The sequence below is a fragment of the Artibeus jamaicensis genome, unplaced genomic scaffold, assembly GCF_021234435.1.
Source record: "Artibeus jamaicensis isolate MK-2021 breed Jamaican fruit bat unplaced genomic scaffold, CSHL_Jam_final contig_490, whole genome shotgun sequence".
Lineage (NCBI taxonomy): Eukaryota > Metazoa > Chordata > Mammalia > Chiroptera > Phyllostomidae > Artibeus > Artibeus jamaicensis.
The window spans coordinates 14,646,088-14,655,921 of record NW_026521861.1 but is presented as its reverse complement, the minus strand read 5'-3'; positions in this window follow the sequence as shown (position 1 = coordinate 14,655,921).

Genomic DNA, 9,834 nt, shown 5'->3' with positions numbered 1-9,834 from the left:
CCCGCCCCTCCCCAGAGCCTGCCTACCATTTGGGCACGCCCCCATGCTGAGGCCCCGCCTCCACTCCAAGTTCCGCCCCCCCGCCCCGCCCCTCCCCTGGGACTTGTTCCAGCTCCTCCATTCACCTTCAGCCTTTGGCTCTTCACCGTGAGGTGCCGCAGCTTCCCTCCATTTCTCTAATCCAGATTTTCATCTGCTTTCTCTTCGACCCACTCCAATCTTTCCTCGGGCTTTCTTAATTCTACCTCACCACTCCAGTCCAATCAGTCCGCTAAAAAGAGGTGTCCTGAGAATGGAGGGTCTCCATTCATTCATTCATCCATCCATCACCCATCCCCCTCCAAAAAAATTGAGGACTTAAAATGGCTCTGGAAATATAGTGTTGACAAGTCAGAGCATAACAGTGGGGAGAGACGGACGACTACCGAGTAAAATAATACTGCAACAGCCCAGAGTTATAAACGCATTGCAATAAAATAATACTTCAGCGTGTTACAAAGTGGCTAGGGATGTGCTGCTTTAAAATGGGTTTCGGGGAAGTTTCTCTCCGAGGAAAGGCTGTCTGAACCGAGGTCTGAATGATGGAGAGGAGCCAGACAGTGTGGGTGGCTCCAGGATCCCGCCTTCTGGATCCTCTGCACCTTTACCCCCAGATCACACAAAACTAATTAGGGGGGTCCCTGGTGTCTACAATCCCACCCCCATGTCGTCTACTAATTTTTAAGTGTTCAAAATAAAATATTTCATACATAGGTACCAATCTAAGAAAAGCATGTGGTGACCACTCAACTTAATCGTTATTGTAAATGTAGTTGAAATACTTTCCTTCTCTCCCTGATCTCCTGCCCTCCCCTGCCCTCCTCTGCCCTGCCCTGCCCTGCCCTGCAGAAGGAACCGCTATTCTCAGTTTGCTGATTGTCTTTTTATTACATGTTTTTAACCTTTGACATATGTGTATGTTTCACTCAACAAAATACTGTACTCCTTTTCAAACATCCCCCCACTGCAACAATAGCTGACATTTACTGAGTGGTGGGCCCTGTCCTGGGCGTTTTACTTGTGTTACTTCCTCAAACGCTCAGAATCCCCCTGTGTACACATCCTATTACGACGCCCAGTCTACAGGTGAGCAAATGGGAAGGTGGCACAGTTCGCCCAGGATCATGCAGCTTGCGAGTGGCGGTGCCCGGAAGTGGACCGGGACAGTGGGGCTCCCACCACCCCGCACAGCGCTGTGCTGCCTCGTCTCCTGTTCTGTCACGTGCTGTTTGGAGTCATTGGTAGAATGCTTTTCCCCCTCAAATGTGTGTTTTTACAGATTTATCCATATTAATAGAGTTCGGTTCAGTCATTTTAACTGTTGAATGATATTTTGTGTATGAAAATATAGTTAGTTTCATCATCTGTTAATGGACATCAATTTGTTTCCTGTTTTGTTTTGTTTTGTTTTACTTTATCATCAGTGCTGCTATATTTTGAACAAATCTCCTTGTTGTACCTGCTCCTTACCTTGGGAAATTCCATATCGTGAAGGCTCAACTGCCGTTTCTCCCCTAAATTCAGGCAAAACTAACCTCTCCCTCTTCCGGAGTCTAATAGCATTTGGCCATAGAGCTAGGAATGGTGTATAGTTAGTTGTGTATGGCTCTTCTTTTTCTCCCATTGAACTAACCCCCCTGGGGGCAGCATCGTGAACTATGCAACTTTGAATTCCCTGTGCTTACTATTGTAGTAAATGTTTATGTTTCTAGTTCTCAGCAAAAATACACATGTATTCAGGGCTGAGGAGTGGGGACACATTCAGAATTAATTTGGGAGCCAAGAAGACACTTGCACTCATGTTTCATAGGCCTTCTAGGGAGTTTCTAGAGATAAGCAGATCCTCTCGTGGGTTTCCTTTAACAACAACCTCAACAATAACACTAGCCTGTGTTAATCTGCACCTTAAATACCTGGTGGAACACACATGCACACAAGTATCATGTGCAAGGATGTTCATTCAGTGCTGCTGGTAATAGTGAAAATGTGCAAATTACCTAGATATCTGCTAATGAAGAAACTGGATACATGATGGCTTAGTCCATATTATAGAATGCTACAAAGTCATTGAGGCAAGGGAGGCAGACGTATTTGTACTAACTCACTATGATCCCAGTGTGTGTAATACTTCAAGCTGATATATTGAGGTATGTCCAGAAGATAACTAGCCACATAATATGATAAACAGAAACATTTATTGAAGATACAAGATGCAAGAAACATCGTACATAGGAAAATGATGCCCTTCCAAGTAGGCACCTTGGGACCTCACACAGTTCTCCAGTCACCATCAGCTGCCCCATCATGTTTTCCTGAATTTCATCTGTGATCTGAAATTTCCTCCCTTTCAAAGGTGACTTTAGTTTTGGGAAAAGCCCGAAGTTGCAGGGTGCCAAATCTGGTCTGTAGGGGACTGAGTCACCAGGGTGACTTGATGTTTTGCCAAAAATCTCTGCACAAGACATGATGCATGAGTGGGCACACTGTCGTGATGAAGCTGCCAATCACAGCTTGCCCATAGCTGTGGCCTTCTGCATCATCCATAGTTTCTGCGGAGGAATGTTCAAGTTTAACACGGAATTTGATGCAGATTTGTTGCTCTGCTTGCTCAGTCATTTTGAATGCAACAGCCATACAGTCCACATGCTCACTCAATGGCGTCTACCGCCCCTACTGACTAGTGCAGTGAAGTCGTCATTGTTCACGCATGTGCATTCCAGTCCACTCTTCACTACTCTGCAGTGTGAAGGGCTGTGTAGCTGTGTGAAGGTGGAGTAGAGGTACAGTGAGCACCGAACTGTGAGGTGTCTTGAGACCAAGAAACAAAGCAGGTGAATTCATTGAATATGACGAATTTATAGTTGGGTAATTTACTTACAGGGAAGATTGGGTTAGAATGGAAAAGATGACCCAGCAGTCTACACAGACGCTTTTCCGCTACTCTACAGTTAGTATAGTAAATGTTTTATAGTGTAGCTGAGCTACTAAGGATTGACAAGGCAAAGGGACAAAGAATGTGGCTCGAGCCAGGAACCACACCTCCTGGTGGTCCTATGGTGGATAATTGCTTACAGTTGGTGCCAGTACCTAGTCTGATAGTTGTCTCAGTTGCTATTCCATTCTGGCCACTTACTGACAGGAATCTTGGTGACAGGACACAGCTAATCACTAGCTATGAGGCTTTGGTGCTGGCTGAGGCTACTCGGAATCCTCAGCATAGAAACTAGGAAGAACTTAGGGGGCACACAAAGATGGGGTCAGCTTTGTTTACATCGACATCTATACAGTACCCCAAACACTGTGAATGGCATAATAAAAATCCCAATGTATTTAGAAATCTGTTATATAAGCATCTATATTAATAAATACTTATAAGTGCATATATGTAATAGGTAATGCATATTAAATATATTACAGATTGTTCATAATGGTAAAAATGTCATTGGAAACATTGAAGGTATTCAAAGTCTAATAACAGATACTAATAAAAGGATTTGCTGACCTGGCTGGTGTGACTCAGCAGATTGAGAACCAGCATGCAAGCTGAAAGGTCCTGGTTCAATTCTCAGTCAGAGCACATGCCTGAGTTGTGGCCCAGGTCCTCAGCTGGGGGCGTGTGAGAGGCAATCTATCGATGGATCTCTCACACATCAATGTTTCTCTCTTTCTTCCTCCCATCCCCTCTCTAAAAATAAATAAATAAATAAAGTCTTTAAAATGGATTGCTTTAGGTAGGTAAGACTTCAGCAATTTTTCCTCTTTTACTTTATTTCACAATTTTAAAAATACTGTATTTACTTCAATAGTTCAAATTTTTTAATTTGTAAAACTGGGATGCATCCTACAATGATAACTTTGAGTGTTTTTTTAAGATTTTTATGTATTTATTATTTTTTTTAAGAGAGAGGAAGGGAGGAAGAAAGAGAGAGAGAAAAACTGATTGGTTGCCTCTTGTGCACACCCAACCACGGGCCTGGCTGCAACCCAGGCTTTTGCCCTGACCGTGAATTGAACTGGTGACCTTTCAGTTTGTGGGACAAGGCCCAATCAACTGGGTTACACGGGTCAGGGCTTTTCTTTCTTAATGGTATACAAAATGATGTGTTTAATCATTAATGGTGCATCTAGATTTGGTGACACATAATAAACAGAAAAACCAATGCGAAAATATGTTAAATCCGTAGACCTCAGATCTCCAGTCTTTCCCATTTCACCAAAGTCATTTGCTGACTCTTACAGACAGACCCTTGCCCAAAACATGTGTATAATTGCTCATGGTATTTTGGCTGGAAGAATCACTTTCCATAAATTAGCAAGACTGTAGGATTGGCAAGACTCGATTCTCCTGTTGAGTGTGCAAACATTCACAAAATAGGCACGGCATGGGCTCAAGGGTGGGGAGGTGAATACAGATGCAACCTTAGCAGGGTTCTTGCCTGTGGCCACCTTACAATCAGGAGGAAAAACAGAAAGATGGAAGGAAGGCATGACCAGAGCTATGGCTTCCGGGATTTCAGACCTGGAGATGCAAACCTGAGTAAAAAGAAAACGGTGCTGAGTGTCAGAGGTGGAGCAGGATAAAAGTGTGCTGGGTGTACCGCCCCTCCTTGTTCCCAGTGGGGTTGTTCATGTCGTGTCTCCCGCGGTGCCTGACCCTGAGTATTTCTTCTTCAATGATATATCAGGGAGCAGCCTCATGCGGCCAAGGCCCAGGGTGCCACCTTCGTCTCTGGCATACAGGAGACACCCAGGAAATGCTGAGGATAAAGATGCTGCTCGATAGATTCTAAAACAAAGGAGCAGAGTGAGAGAGGGGTGGGCACAGGGAAGGGCTAATGAAGGCTGTAGCTGGCCCAGGGGGAGTGGGACACTGGGCCGGGGCTGGGAAGGTTTTCTGTGGGTAGAAGGATGACTGGAGCCGGTGCCTCCCTCCCTCCCGTTTTACCCCTCGGTGCTGTCAGACTGGCCAGACAAGTTCCCCAGAGTTAAGAGGAAAGAAATAAAAAGGTAGAGAGAAGAGACATATTCCCAACCTTTAGCAATAAGACTGTCACCGACACAAGGAACTGGGGTGTGGACACAGACAAACTGGAGCTCTGATCCCAGTTCTGCCATCTTTACTTGCGAAACCTCACTCACGTTGCCTGTCTTCTCTGCACTTACATTCTCAGTGGGCAAGTGGAGCTATTCATAGTGTCCTCTGTGCCTCTTCCAGTGAAAATCTGAATCAAGAAAAACCTTTATGCTATTTTTATAGGTAAGGATAGCCTTGTGCAGGGGGTCCCCAAGACAACCCCCAGATTCTATTATTTTGGGGAGACCCACGTGATTCAGCACACAGCTATCCTCATGCCTATGATTTATTACTGCCCAACAATACAAAGTCAAATCAGCAAGGGAAAGAGCCACATGAGGCGGTGTCCAGAGGACAGTAGGCCCACGCTTCTTGGAGTCCTCTCCTAGTGGCGTCACATAGGATGCACTTAATTCCACCAGCAACAAGTTGGGACAACACATGCGAAATAATGGTTGACCAGGGAAGCTCATTAAAGACCTAGTGCTTATTAGAGACTCGGGGTTTTTATTGGGGGACCAGTCACGTAGGCATCTTCTGCTGAGCACATACCAAAATTCCAGGCTCTCGGAAGGAAACAGGTGTTCAGCATGAACTCCACTGTTTGTACGAATTGTTTAGGCACAGTCAGTCACTCCTGCAAATTCTGGGAATGGTGGGAGCACTCCTGAGGCCGAGTTCCCAGACCCCAGCCACGGGCCTCCCTGCCAGCAGACGTCAGGGATGGCAGTGTCAGGCCTGCTGTGTCCTGTTTGCACAGCCCGCCCACTCCCTGCTCTCCAGGAAAGGAGCAGGAAGCGGTTGGCATGGATGCGGATCGGGGAAATGTCCCAACGTCTGGGCATGTAGATAAGATGTTCTAACTTCCAGGTCCCTGGGAGCCAAGTGGGCTCTTCATCTTTTTCCATAATTGGATTCAGTGAGAGATGAGGCATGTGCCAGCTAAGGGAGCCACCGAGGCTGGTTCTTTGAAGGGTTTCCAGGCCCACTGGGGCACCAGGAAGTCACCCCTGGAAAGAGCTTCATCAACTTTCCTGACGTTCTGTCCTGACAGTTAACCGACTTCCAGCAAATCTGAGGTTTCCAGAACGTTCCCAAAAGGAGATAGTCCTTGGGTTCTTCACAGATTTAGGGTGCTGATATCGAAACTTGAGCAGATCCCAAACCCCAGGGAGCCCAGCACTGGAACCGTAATAAAAGAAATAGTTCAGCAAGAAAAATGTAATGAAAATAAATACGGATCCTTACCTGAATTTTTCAAAGAACATTAAAGAGGATAAAATTCATTACCTACAGTGATATACCTTAAAATCCCTTTCCTCTCATATTTTTAAAATAAACTTTAAATCTTATTTCATTATTTATTTATTAATTTTTTGGTGCCAAAGCCCAGGATAAACTTTTTTAAAGAATACTTTTAGGTTTACAGAAGAGTTACAAAGATAATGCTGAAAATTACCATGTACTCCTCATCCAGTTTCCTGTGTTATGAACGTCTCACATCAGTAAAGGATATTTGTCACAGCTAATGAACTAACACTGATACATAGTAACTAAAGTCCGTGCATACTTTATCCTTGGTTTCCAGATTTCCTTAGTATCCAGGTTTCCTTAATTTTGAACCAAGGTCTTTTTTTTCTGTTTCAAGATCCTATTTAGGATACCATGTTGTATTTATTTAACATGTCCTCTTGGCTGTAAGTTTCTCAGACTTTCCTCGTTTTTGATAACTGTGGCAGTTTGGGGGGGGTGCTCTCAGGGTATTTTGTAGATTGCCCCGCAGTTAGGATTGTCTGATGCTTTTCTCATGATCAGATTGAGTTACGCGCTTTGGAGAGAAAAACCCCAGAAGTCAAGTGTCATCCTTCTTTTGTCGTAACCGGGGTCCATCAAGGTGATAACCTTGCTCGCCCTGCTGAGGCAGAGTTTGCTGGGTTTCTCTCCTGGAGAGTTACTCCCCCCGCCCCCAACTTTATGCTGTCATCCTTGCGTGGAAGTCACTATGCACAGCCCACAGGTGGGGAGGGGAGAGTTATCTCCACCCCCTGGAGGGCAAAGCATCTACCTAAATTATTTAGAATGTTTCTCCATGGGAGATGTGTCTATTCTTTCCCATTTATTTACATATTCAATCTTTATGTCTATCAGTATGGGCTCCCTCCATATTGCAACTAACTATCTCTCATTCATTCAGCACAGGCTCTGAAATCTCTGAGCTCTCCTCATATTTAAATAACTCTCCCTGTTGCCAACTTCTCTCCTCTTTCCTTTTCTTTTCCATTAGCCTTTTCCTATGCCCTCTGTTCTCCCTCTTTTATCTCAACCCTTCTTTATTTGAATTGCCCACCCCACTTCCCCAGGTGTCCTCCCAATTTGTTACCCCATGGACCTAAAAAAGTGGGAAAAGGGGGAAGGCAGGAGTGGAAAATGCTTATTAGTCAATATCAGAATATTATAGTAGGGGAGAAAGAAACTGTGACTGTTCCATGCATCGATTTTGTCCCTCTTCTGTTTATTTATTTATTTATTTATTTATTTTTAAGATTTTATTTATTTATTTTTAGAGAGAAGGGAAGGGAGAGAGAGAAAGAGGGAGAGAAACATCAATGTGTGGTTGCCTCTTATGTGTCCCCCTGTTGGAGACTTGACTTGCAACCCAGGCACATGCCCTGACTGGGAATCGAACTGGCAAACTTTTGCTTCAGAGACCTGTGCTCAATCTGCTGAGCCACACCAGCCAGGGCCTGTCCCTCTTCTATTTGTATATGTGAAAATGATCTCCCCAGAGGTCGTGTCAGGAATTGTGCTGAATGCTACTGGTAGTATCTCATTTAAGTCTCAAACGAACTTATCATGTTTATTTCATAGATGATAAAACCGAGGCTCAGAGAAATTACTTGCCTAATGTCATAGTGCTAGTAAGTGGCAATGCTGGGGTTGGAAGCCATGTCACCCCCAAACCTGGCCTGCCTGCAGGATGAGCTGAGGTGCATTTGCAATCCTAGTTCTCCAGGAGAGAAAGCACACCCCTGCATTCTAAAACAGCAGTGCGGGCCTCCGAGTCCTCCCACGGGGCTCTTGCTCCAACAGTCTAAGTCTGTACAGTTTCACCCAGTTTGCCCTTTCCCTTACTGAGCTGTACTTTTCATTTCATGCAAGGCGAAATCACTTTAGAGTTTTAGACTCCATCCGTGTTTCATTCTTCTTTCTCTGCGTTAATATGGAGAAAACCACAAAGGTCTCTGGATTAGTTTTCTACTGCTGTGTAACAAAATGACCACAAACTTAGTGGCAATTGGAAACATTAAACTGTGACAATGTGAGGAGCTAATAACTCACAGTGCTGTGGAGTCTGAGTCCAGGTGTGGTGTGGTGGGGTTCTCCCATCAGGGTCTTGCCAGGCTGAAGTTCAGGTGTTGGTGAGGCTGTATTCCTTTCTGGAGGCTCTGGGGAAGAATTTATGTCTGAACTCATCCAAGTTGTTGATGGAATTCAGTTTCTTCAACAACTGTAGGACTGAGGACCCTGTTCCCTGGCTGGCTGTTGGACAGGAGGACTGCTCTCTGCTTTGACAGGTCGCCTGAAGTTCCCTGCCACGCCGCTCCCTCCATTTTCCCTCTCATGCTTTGAATCTCTTTGAATGCTTTAAAGAGATTTTCAGTGCTCCTGAGATTGGTCAGACCAACCCAGGTAATCGACCCTTCTTCCAGTCCATTGTAACACATAACATAGCCTAATCATAGGAATAATATAACCCATCATATTTACAGTCCTGGGTATTCTACAGGGTACGTTCATCAGAGAGTTGGAGTCTCGGGGGGCATCTTAGAAGTTGCCTATAACAGTTTCCATTCCTTTATTTATTCACACATCGCATATTTACGTGCCGGGCACAGTTCTAGGAGTTGGAGACACAATGGTGACCAAGATAAACTTGGTCACTTAGAGCTTCCCAGCTAGTGATGGGAGACAGACAGTAACCAAGGAAACCAAGAAAACTATCAGTAATGAGAAACTCTGCTGAGAATTAACAGGATGGGATTTGGGTTAAATTGGGTGGCCAAGAAAGGAGGAGGGAATCTCTGAGGAGGTGCCATTTCAGTTGCTCCGGGAGAAGATAACACAATCAAAAGGTCCAAGTAAAGATTGTCTAATATCCACAAACCCAAGATGAAGCCACGCCCTGTGGTTACAGGGTTCCTTCTAAACATGTTTTATATGTTTAACAGAGTAGCCTGTTTCCAAGCCACACCCCAAACCACTATGCACATTGCCTTACTCACTGTTTTCTTGGCCCTAGCTGGCTTATGTAGCTTTGGGCTCGACCTCCTCAGTTCCCACGCAGAAGCTGGGCTTCAAGGCATGCCAATGATGGCTTGTATAAGGACGTGCTCCAATTCCCACAAACATGCTTCTAACTTCCCCTCAGCCGTCTCCTGCAGTCTGGCAAAATATGAACGGGTGAAGACTCACAAGTGTATGTATGTGTACAAATACTACCAGGACATGTTTCTGATAAAAACACACTGAGCCGAACCTGCATTCCCACTGCCTGCTTTAAATTTGCAGAACTTAAAGATTCTGGGAGAACTGCCTAGCACAGGAACAGCGCACCCCACACCTGCCCTTGGGTTGCTGCTGTTGAAAAGATTTCCAGCCCCAATTGGACACTTGCCTGCATGGTTAAAAATGCAAGGCTGTGAGGTTTGTTAGTTATTGTG